The sequence below is a fragment of the Cupressus sempervirens genome, chromosome 4 (assembly GCF_028749045.1).
Source record: "Cupressus sempervirens isolate cs-2001-9-10 chromosome 4, ASM2874904v1, whole genome shotgun sequence".
Classification (NCBI taxonomy): Eukaryota; Viridiplantae; Streptophyta; class Pinopsida; order Cupressales; family Cupressaceae; genus Cupressus; species Cupressus sempervirens.
The window spans coordinates 206345665-206356804 of NC_143121.1; the positions used below are offsets into that span (position 1 = coordinate 206345665).

Here is an 11140-nt window from a genome sequence, read left to right on the forward strand (position 1 = left end):
AAGGATAATTATTTACTAATTTTAGTGATTCCCTTTTGGATACCTTGCGACCAATTCTATTGTTGGCTGTCGAGTTGTCTTAATCTCAACCGTTGATTGTAAATCAATCTCGGTCATTGGTTTACCAACAAGAGTAGTATAAAAGGGGGTTTAGGGGGCATTTGGAGAAGATGAAGTTTTGGAGAAACGTTTGCAGTGTTAGCAAACAGTCTTGCAGTGTTAGCAAGAGCGTAGTGTTAGCGTGGGGATAGCAATGGAGAATATCAGGGGGAGAAATTAGGAGGTTGTCGGAGTTCTACCAGTGAGAGGCAAGGAATTTTGTATCTCTTGATTTGCTGAAGTTTAATATAATTCCTCATCTGTAGAACTGGTTTTCCCTTAGGGGTTTTTCTAGGGACAATTTGTCTAAAAATATAGTGTTCATTGTGTTGCGCATTTTTTTTCGTATTTTATAAGTGAAGTTGTAGTTGTGTTATTTTTCAATATTAGCTGGGAATTTGTTTTCAGCAGTTTAATAATCATTTACGATAGGAGATTAATAAGCATTGACTACAATAGTTGATTTTGCACAATTTCATGTTTATTATGATGGAGAAAGTGAATCATACATGCTTTAGAAATCCAAATTTAAGTACTCTACTTTTTATTGGAAGATTTTTTTTTTTTGGAAATTTTATATTTTCATTCATTATTTTCTTAGGTTTAGCGACTAATAATGAAAAATAAATAGGTAAATATTTTTTCATGAAATTGAAAAAATAGACAAGTAGACAACCACATCAATCTTTTGAGAAACTGTATTCTAAAGGTGTACAAATTCATGGTATGATCAGTAGGGATAAGACATTTCATAAATATTCTAAACCTATTATGTAAACAAAAATGTTTAACTACATGTGAACCAAGTTTCTCACCAAAAAGAATTGAAACCCAATACTCTCTATGTTCACACACTCATTTCTTTAAGATATAATAAACATAATCTTTCAAGAGAAGCAACAAAAGGCTAATCACGATATTGGATTAACTTGTTCAATCAAATTTAGGAATCATCAAAGCTAAAGCTACATGGAAGGAAAACAATTCTCAAGCTTAAATATTTACAAACATGCTACCATACCTTTAAAAGAGATTACGAGGGAAAAAAATGTCTTGATGTGAAAAGAAGGTTCCATTAAATTTTCACACACCTTCTGAACAAATTTTTATTTACTAGTTTTTTAGGCTTGGGTGATGAAAAATCAAACCAAAAGATAATTGAGGCTCATCTCCCATGATTTCTTTAGCTATCCATTTAGTTTTTATACCCACCCCTTGCATTTGGGAACCTAAAAATCTAATCCATCTTTTGAAAAAAAAGAGTAAAAATGAATTAAGACATAAAGGATTACAACAAGGAGAGCTCAACAAGGAACTATGTCCTGATCGACAAGTTCATCAAATTCTAGTAACATATCAAGGGGTATTTTCCTCCTATCCATAATATTTCACCCTGGTGCATGAACAAAAGCCCATTTGGCCAAACAATCAACAACTCTATTCTATTTGTGAGGAATGTAAGTAAACCTAATGAACTCAATAGAGGTACAAAAGAGAAGATTTTGATTAATAACAACAACCATTTGCCAACTAATATCCTCAAGCTTATATTTAGGTTGTTGGATATAATAGATTCATTATATATATTTGATCCTACTCATACCTAATCAATTAGACCATAGGAAATTCTAAATAAGTTTGATATGATTATGATAACTCTTCTTAACCTTCAGTAGCACAAAAGAATAATAGTATATAATTAAAGCTAGAAATTTATGATTCCCCATTTATATCTTGTTAGTAGAGATAAATATTACTTTTTTCAAGTGTATAATGTTATTTTCAATTTAACTAGAAACCACTTCCAGATTTTATAAAGAGAAATTTACAAACTAGGGAAATGCCTACATGGAAAGATACCTAACAAGGTTTGGTTTACTTTCATTTCTTACACATACAATGGGGAACAAAACGAGACTACCTCATGAGAGTTTTAATTTTATATAGAAAAATTGTTGATCCATAAATACAACAATAGTGAAGGTTGAGAGAATCTATCTCATTATGGATATCCTCTTAGGAATTCTTAATAAAGAGCATACTATCATGAACAGAATCATAGCTTGTAAGAATTGATTTTATAGATGTGGAAATACCCTTTTTATTATCTAATTGATTATTATTTATTTAATAGATAACCAAAAATGTTAACAATTAGAACATAAAGGAATAAAGATAGGAGGAAGTCTATCCCAGTTAAGAATTCTAGATGGAAGGGTTTGAGAATTTGTTTATTTATAATCAGCTGAGAATTGGCATGTACAAAAATAATTTCAACATGTTTGCACTAGTTCGGATCAAATCCAACCATCACAACATTTTAACAATGAAGTTGGAGCACATTCTATCGAAATATTTATATAGAACCAAATTTCTAATATCATTAGATTTCTCCAAAAAATTAAATAATTGATTAATAATTAACTCTCAGAAATGACCTTAAATTATAAAATAAAAAGATCAAAAGATCAGTGACTGACTTTAAATGAATTTTCTTTTTAAAAAAAAAGTCCGACTCACTTTCCAACGTCAGAAGCACGATGCGATGAACCTGAATATGGAACTTCCAAAAGTGGAAGAAAGTCGGTCGCCTTAATAGAAATCTAGTTGGAATACATATCTAAGAGTGCACGCTAATTAAAATTGATTTGTTATTCCTACATAGAAATGTTGAAATTCGATCCTGCGAATCTATCCCTGCATTTCCTTTTCATTTCATGGAAACCAGCGCGACGACTATGAGAGACGCCTAATTGCTCTATAAAAGAACGGCATGTATTGGAAAGCATAGAATATTTATAAGGTGAAGCAGTATCAAGGTTCAAATTGCAAATAAGAGTTGAACAAATGGCTTTCATCAACAGTTCTGAAATAGTAGACGACTCTGCATATAGTGTTTCTGGGAGATCTCAGTTTTATGTGGGACTGGACAAATGTATTCGTGATTTGAGAAGACTGTTGTTCACGAGCGATGTGTCAGTTGTTGGGCTGCAATGCATGGGAGGCGGAGGAAAAACTACTCTTGCTTCGGCTCTCTGCAATGATCCTCAAATCAAAGGTAAATCTTTGCAAAGGTGGTCTTATTTAGATCTTATTATATCTATTGGTGCATGGTAACGTACTTACCATTAAATTAATTTCCTGCTTTCATTAATGGCAGAATACTTCCGTGATAATGTGATTTTCATTACCGTCTCACAATTCCCCAAGATAAAGGGGATTATAGAGACTATGTGGGAGAAGATTGCTGCTACGAAGAGCCCAGGATTTCAGAATGTCAAAGATATAGAGATGAAGGTTCGACAATTTATTTTGAGTCAATCGAAACCAACTCTGGTGATTTTGGATGATGTCTGGTCCAGAGACAATTTGGAAAATCTACTATTTGAAGGACCAGAGATAATTCCACTATTCCAATAAGTCCAAATACTGTAGACTGTATCAATTGCCATTATTGTGCCGAGAGGACTGTAGGATTCAAACAACAGCAGCAACACAATAAAAAAATAATAATAATATTCAAAACAAGGAAGGCTTTGTTTTACTGCAGAGAAAAAAAATTGATATATTATTCCAACTACAAATTGCTATTCAGCCAATACATTTATTCAAATAAAAATTGTTAAAACTAATCCCTAACACATAGATCAAAATATAGATCAGGAGTTCTGACAGTAGTTTTAGCATTATTCCATGCCTATGATTAAGGATGGGAGAAGAAACAACTAAGACTAGACAAAAATGCATCCAAAAATATCATCTAATTCATGCCATATGTATAGCATGCTTCTTGTTTAAACTACTCCTAAACTGAAGTATTCTAAAAATTATATATAGAATGGTGGAAATGGAGCAGTGGAGCTGGAGTTTGAAGTGAAGATCTCAGCATCAATCTTCATACTCCCCCTTGATGCGGAGAGGACTCACAATCTGATCTCTGAGTACCAAAAACTGATCTTTTGTAACTGCCTTTGTGAAGATGTCTGCAATTTGCTCCTTTGTGTTGATGTACTTCAACTCAGCTGCTTTATTTTGTACCAAATCTCTAATAAAATGTTGTTTAAGATCAAAGTGTTTGGTCCTGTTGTGATGAACCGGATTCTTGGTCAATTTAATGGCACTTATGTTGTCACAAAAAATCACAGTAGGCTAAACTTGTATCTCTCCAATTTTTTCAAGAAGCTTTCTAAGCCATAAAGCTTGTGTGCCAGCTGAAGTGACCGCAACATATTCCGCTTCTGTAGAAGAGAGAGCAACCATACTTTTCTTCTTTGAACTCCATGTAATTGAACCGGAACCCAAAGAAAAACAATTACTAGATGTAAATTTTCGGTCATCCAAACAACCTTCTCAATCTGAATCACTAAAGCCAACAAGCTCAAACTTATTAGAAGAATAGTGAATGCCAAAATCTACCGTGCTTTTCACATACCTCAAAATTCTCTTGGCTGCCTTCATATGTTCCTCTGATGGATTTGTCATATACCTTGAAACCAATGAAACTGAATAAGCAATATCAGGCCTTGTGTGAGTTAAAAACATCAAACTCCCCACAATGCTTCTGTATAATGTCTCATCAACAATTTTAGCACCATCATCTCTACATAATGTAACTCCATGAGCAATTGGAGTGGAAAGATGTTTACAATCAGTCATATCAAATTTTTCAACATATCTTTTGCATACTTTTTTTGACAAATAAAAATTTCATCTTTACCTTGATAAACCTCCATGCCAAGAAAGTACTTCATGAGACCTAAATCTTTCATCTCAAACTCATTCATCATAGCAACTTTAAATTCATCTTTCATCTTTGAACTACTACCCATATATAACAAATCATCAACATACAAACTCACAATGAGAATATCATTACCTTCTTGTTTGTAGTAAAGGGTAGGTTCACTCTTACTTCTTTGAAAGCCATTCTGTTGAAAATATCCATCAATTCTTGCATACCATGCACGTGGTGCTTGCTTGAGGCCATACAAAGCCTTCTTCAACTTGTAGACATAATCTTCTTTGCCTTGAATCTCAAAACCTTGTGGCTGTCCCACATATACCTCTTCTTCTAAGTACCCATTCAAGAAAGCATTTTTCACATCCATGTGATGAATACTCCATTTCTTTTGAGCTGCAAGAGAGATTAGCATCCTAATAGTTTCTTGTCTTGCTACTGGTGCAAAAGGTTCTTCATAATCAATGCCATACCTTTGATTGAAACCTTTAGCAACCAATCTTGCCTTGTGTCTTTCAACACTCCCATCACTATTATACTTGGTCTTATAGACCCATTTTGTGACAATCTTCTTCTTCTTATGTGGAAGATCTACAAGCTCCCATGTTTCATTCCTATCAATGGAATCCATCTCTTCATTCATTGCTTGCATCCAAACCTCATTAGCACATGCATCTTCAAAATATGATGGCTCAAAATCAGCTTTAGCAAGTAATGCAAAATTTATTGTCTCACCTATTAGATCTTCTTCATGTGCTTGATTTTGACACCTCTCATAAATATCACTCAATCTTCTTACCTTCTTTGGAGGACTAGAGGATGGACTTGCTCTTGGTATTGGTGAGGGGTTTTTTGGTGGGCTTGGTGATCTTGAAATAGAACCATTAGTTGGCTGCTCATTATCATTATCAGCAATATCATCATCATCCAAAACTGATTTTAGCTTTCCAACATGTTGTTTTTGATGACCATAAACTCCCCCTTCATCAAAAATCACATCTCTTGAAACAAAAATCTTATTAGTAATAGGATTGAATAATCTATAAGCTTTGCTTTCCTCACTATAGCCCACAAAAATACATGATTCACTTTTAGCATCTAGCTTTTGCCTATTCTGATTAGGGATGTGAACATAAGCCAAACAACCAAAAACTTTAAAATGATTTACATTAGGCTTTTTCTTATACCATGCTTCATATGGAGTCATCTTGTGGAGGGCACTTGTAGGACTCCTGTTGAGAATATATATGGCTGTAGCAACTAAATCAGCCCAATAAGAATTGTTCAAACCTTTGGTTTGTAACATGCTCCTTGCCATTTATACCACTGTACGATTCTTTCTTTCAGCCACTTCATTCTATTGGGGTGTGTATGCAGTTGTGAGTTGTCTTTTGATGCCATTCATCTCACAAAAATTCTGAAAATTGTTTGAGCAAAATTCTCCTCCTCGATCTGTTCTCAAACATCTTATTGTGTTCCCTTTCTTATTCTCTACACGAGCTTTAAACTTCTTGAATGTATCAAAGGCTTCATCTTTAGTCTTCAAAAAATATACCCAACACATGCGTGAGTAATCATCAATAAAAGTAATGAAATATGACGACTTACCCAAACTTTGTGTTTGCATTGGACCACAAATATCTGAATGAATAAGTTGAAGTGAGTATTGGGCCCGCCATGCATTGCCTTTTGGAAATGATTCTCTTGAATGTTTCCCTTTTGCACACCCTTCACAAATCTGTTTATGCTCTTCAACCTTAGGCAATCCAAGAACTAATGCATTTGATGTTAGATTCTTCAAACTATTGAAATTTAAATGGCCATACCTGAGATGCCACAACCAACTTTTATCCTCATAAGCCATATTGACAAGTTGATTGTCATTTTGACCAAACTTCAAAGGAAACATCCTATTCTTTGTCATAGGAACAACTGTAATCACTTTATTTTTTTTATTCTTATCATAGATAGTACAGTGCATGTTCTCAAATACCACTCTATAATTCTTCTCACATAGCTGCCCAACACTCAATATATTATGCTTTAACTTGGGAGTATAATAAATATCTTGAACACTTTTCATACCTTCCTTTGTCTGAACATCCATGGCTCCTTTGGCCGCAACATCCACAATATTGTTATTACCAAGTGTAATATTGGATCTGTAACTATCATCAAACTTTGAAAATATTTCTCTGTTGCCAGACATATGGTTAGAGCATCCAGAATCCAAATACCAAACATCATTCACAGTACTTTCACCTTTCCCATAACACAAAAATAAATTACCCGAGGAAGGATCCTCATCTTGTTGGACATAATTTGCACTATTGTTACCTGATTTCAGTCTACACTCGCTCTCAAAATGTCCATACTTATTGCAATAATAGCATTGGATGTTCCTTTTATCAAATCTGCCTCTACCTCTGCCTCCTTGAGCACCTCCTCTTCCTCTAGATCCTCTTGAAAAATTCTGATTTTGGCCCCTTCTCGAGCCTTTGTTGTTGTTACTACTGATGCTAGCACCATCGTTTTTTGAAATTTGCAATTGGGAAGCAAAAACCTTCTCATTAACACTGATAGATGTGTCCCTTATTCTATCCTCATGTGATATAAGAGATCCAACCAATTCATCATACTCCATTGTAGCTAAATTTTTGCTTTCTTCTATGGCAATTACTACAATATTCCATCTTGGGGTTAGAGATCTCAATACCTTTTGTATTATTTGCTCTTGAGCAATAGATTCACCCAAAGTGGCCATTTTATGAGCCACATCTTTCACTCTCACACAGAAATCTTCCACACTCTCTGTCTCTTTCATCTTCAAGTTCTCATATTCTCTTTTCAAGGTTTGTAGCTTCACAACCTTGATCTGATCATTGCCACGATAAGCATCTTTTAGAGTCTTCGAGGCCTCTTTTGCTGTCTGTGCATCAGCAATTCGAGGAAACAAGCTCTTATCAAGAGCCATCTGAATGTGAAACAATGCCATTGTATTCTTCTTCTCATCTTCTTTCTTCAATGTCCTGTCATTAGGTTGGAGAGTATTCCAATCTGCAAGCTCTTCATATCCAGATTCAAAGATCTCCCAAAAATCTTTCCCAATCAAAAAAGTCTTCATCTTGATTGACCAATATTGGTAATCAACTCCATCAAACTCTAGGATTTGCAAATTGTGAGCCATGCTGCTGTCTTCCAAACACCTTCAGCTCTGATACCAAATGTAGGATTCAAACAACAGCAGCAACACAATAAAAAAATAATAATAATATTCAAAACAAGGAAGGCTCTGTTTTACTGCAGAGAAAAAAAACTGATATATTATTCCAACTACAAATTGCTATTCAGCCAATACATTTATTCAAATAAAAATTGTTAAAACTAATCCCTAACACATAGATCAAAATATAGATCAGGAGTTTTGACAGTAGTTTTAGCATTATTCCATGCTTATGATTAAGGATGGGAGAAGAAGTAACTAAGACTAGACAAAAATGCATCCAAAAATATCATCTAATGCATGTCATATGTACAGCATGCTTCTTGTTTAAACTACTCCTAAACTGAAGTATTCTAAAAATTATTTATAGAATGGTGGAAATGGAGCAGTGGAGCTGGAGTCTGAAGTGAAGATCTCAGCATCAATCTTCAAGGACGCGCTGTCACTTTTCTGTTTCTGGGCTTTTGGACAGCCGTCAATCCCAAGCAATGCGAATGCAAAAATAGTGGAGGAGGCATAATAATTTCTTTCCATTAATTATTGTATCGTGTTTTGAACGACTCCCCTTGCTTTTAAATCTCGGCTACTTATTCCGATTCTCCATTATTTTCATTATCCTTTTGGAATATATGCCAATACAACATCAATATAGTATTCTAATTCTAGAAGAATTTATTGACAGAGCAACATCACCGTAAAGTAAAAATTAAATATTTACGAATTCTGAAAGACCTGGAATGAGGCTTTCTTCTGTTTCATTAGCAAGCAGCCAATATTTAACACTGAAGTGATAATTATACAAAACGAATTATCAGTTTAATACATGTTTCTTCCAAGTAATTGAATAATTAGATCTAATATAATATTGAAGTAACTACAAAATTCTAAATCATCCTTAAGGTGAAACAACATTTTCGCTTGTAATTATGGTTTACATTATGTGAGAATTTTTATTTTCTTTAAACTGATCGTCTATTAAAATCTGTCTGTCTTGTCTTACAGGTGCAAGCGCAATGTGGCGGCCTTCCACTTGCTCTAAAGGTGATCGGAAGCAGTTTACAAGGAGAATCAAATGAGGTTTGGGAGAGGGCAAAGGACAAGATTTCTAACGGAGAATCCATATCAGATTATCACAAAAGCGGGCTTATTAGATTGTTAGAGGCTAGTATCAATTCTTTGGATTACATAGCCAAGGAATGCTTCCTGGACTTAGCCTTATTTCCGGCAGACAAGAAAATTTGTGCTGATGCATTACTGAATATATGGGTTTATGTGAGGAAGTTACAGTGGCATGACGCATTGTCCATCTTATCAGATCTTGCAAGCAGAAACCTGTTGGATTTGACAAGCGCTCCAAGGTATTTACCTTTCTTATATTGGACATTTTTTTAATCCTGTTTAGAATCTTAGCTAACTTAGTAGCACTTACCAGGAGAAGAGTAGCAATCTCGCATGGAAATGCCTCGGAGCTATATTTTTCCCAGCATAGTGTAATGCATGAATTGGCCCTCCATTTGGGATGTCGGGACGGTGTAATCCACAGGAAAAGGTTTCTAATGGATAGGAAGGATAATAGTTTGCCCGAAAAGTGGGAGTTGCTCAATAATAATGCATGTGATGTTCAAGTTCTCTCGATTCACACAGGTATGTCACTGCAAGCGATCTGATATATGTGAGCCCAAATAGCTAATAGTCATAACCAACATGATCAATAATGTAACTAGAATTCCTTTTTATTCTATTCATGCAGGCACTATGGAGGCAAATAATTGGTATGAGATGAATTTACCTGAGACGGAGGCTCTGTTGTTACTATTTTCTTCAAGTGAATACTTTCTTCCTCCATTTCTGAAATCCATGAAGAATCTAAAATTTCTCATGGTATTGAACTATGGGACAAAAAAAGCAACTATAAAAGGTCAAGATGTTTTGTCTTCACTCACTAATCTCAAGAGCATCCGCTTCGAAAGGTTGATTGTGCCCTTTGTGCAAAAACAAAGCCAAGAACCATCCAGCTTAGAGAAGCTCTCCTTAAGCTTATGCGAAGGGTCTGAATATGCAGCAACATTCAACATTAAGATGGTTCGGGATACTAACATTGGTCACTGCAGTAGCTTAGAGGAGGTGCCTCTTAGCTTCTTTTATATGCCTTGTATCCAGGTCTGGTCTATTAGCAATTGCCACCAGATTCAGAAGTTACCATATGAGCTTGGGAATATGAGCTCTGTGAGAATGCTCAGTTTATCAGCTTTGCCAGGCCTTAAAGAGCTTCCTGCATCAATAGGAAAACTTCGGCTATTGGAACGTCTGGACATCTCATTCTGCGAGGGGCTCAGAGAGCTGCCCGAGGAGGTAGGGCAACTAAAGAAGTTAAGTGAGTTTGATATGAGAGAATGTTCACGTCTAACGAGGTTGCCAAGATCTATTTCTGAACTGAGTTCCCTCAAGCTAGTTATCTGTGATGAGAAGATTGGGAAGCAACGGTTGTGGGCAAAAAGCATTTCTATTCCACAGCTTCGAGTTGAAATTGTGGAAACACAATTTAGACTAGATTGGCTTGACAATTGACATCTAATCTTACCTCTAAGCAACTTGACAAGCACCATCCAATAATACCTCCTCTATAGTAAGAACACTTTGTTATTTTGTGTATGATCGGAAACCATTTTCTCATTTCGTTTAAAGCTAGGAATAAATTGTCCGGTAAATTTTTAGCAGGTATGTGTACTGCAATTACATTTGTTTCAGTCGGTTAGACTATCTACAACAAATTAAAATGCAGAGTATGTTAATCTATATAAATATTTTCATTCTAGGGTATTGGACGAATTTGATACATGTTACCTTTATTAACGAGAAACATTTGAAGTGGCATAAGAAAAGGAAGGTATCTGAAACATCAACCAGATTGTAAAAGAGTAGAGAGCATAACTTTTCAACAATATGGGTAAAGCATATGTCTAGGTAAATATTTCAACAAGAACGCACGCACAAGCCTTCTAACCACGACTAAATAGGTAAAGAGAATGTCGCATCAATGGTAACCATAGCCACTTATCGAATGATTAAAGACGAGTAAC

At 35.0% G+C, this 11140-nt stretch overlaps 1 pseudogene across 1 annotated transcript; it reads left to right on the forward strand.

The window, feature by feature from the left end:
• The first annotated feature begins 2838 nt into the window (after positions 1-2838).
• Positions 2839-10703, forward strand: LOC149560704 (putative disease resistance protein At4g33300; annotated as a pseudogene). Its single transcript, XR_016363715.1, has 6 exons — positions 2839-3157; positions 3260-3569; positions 8480-8574; positions 9063-9418; positions 9493-9704; positions 9811-10703. The product of XR_016363715.1 is annotated as a putative disease resistance protein At4g33300 (transcript).
• The last annotated feature ends 437 nt before the right edge of the window (positions 10704-11140 follow it).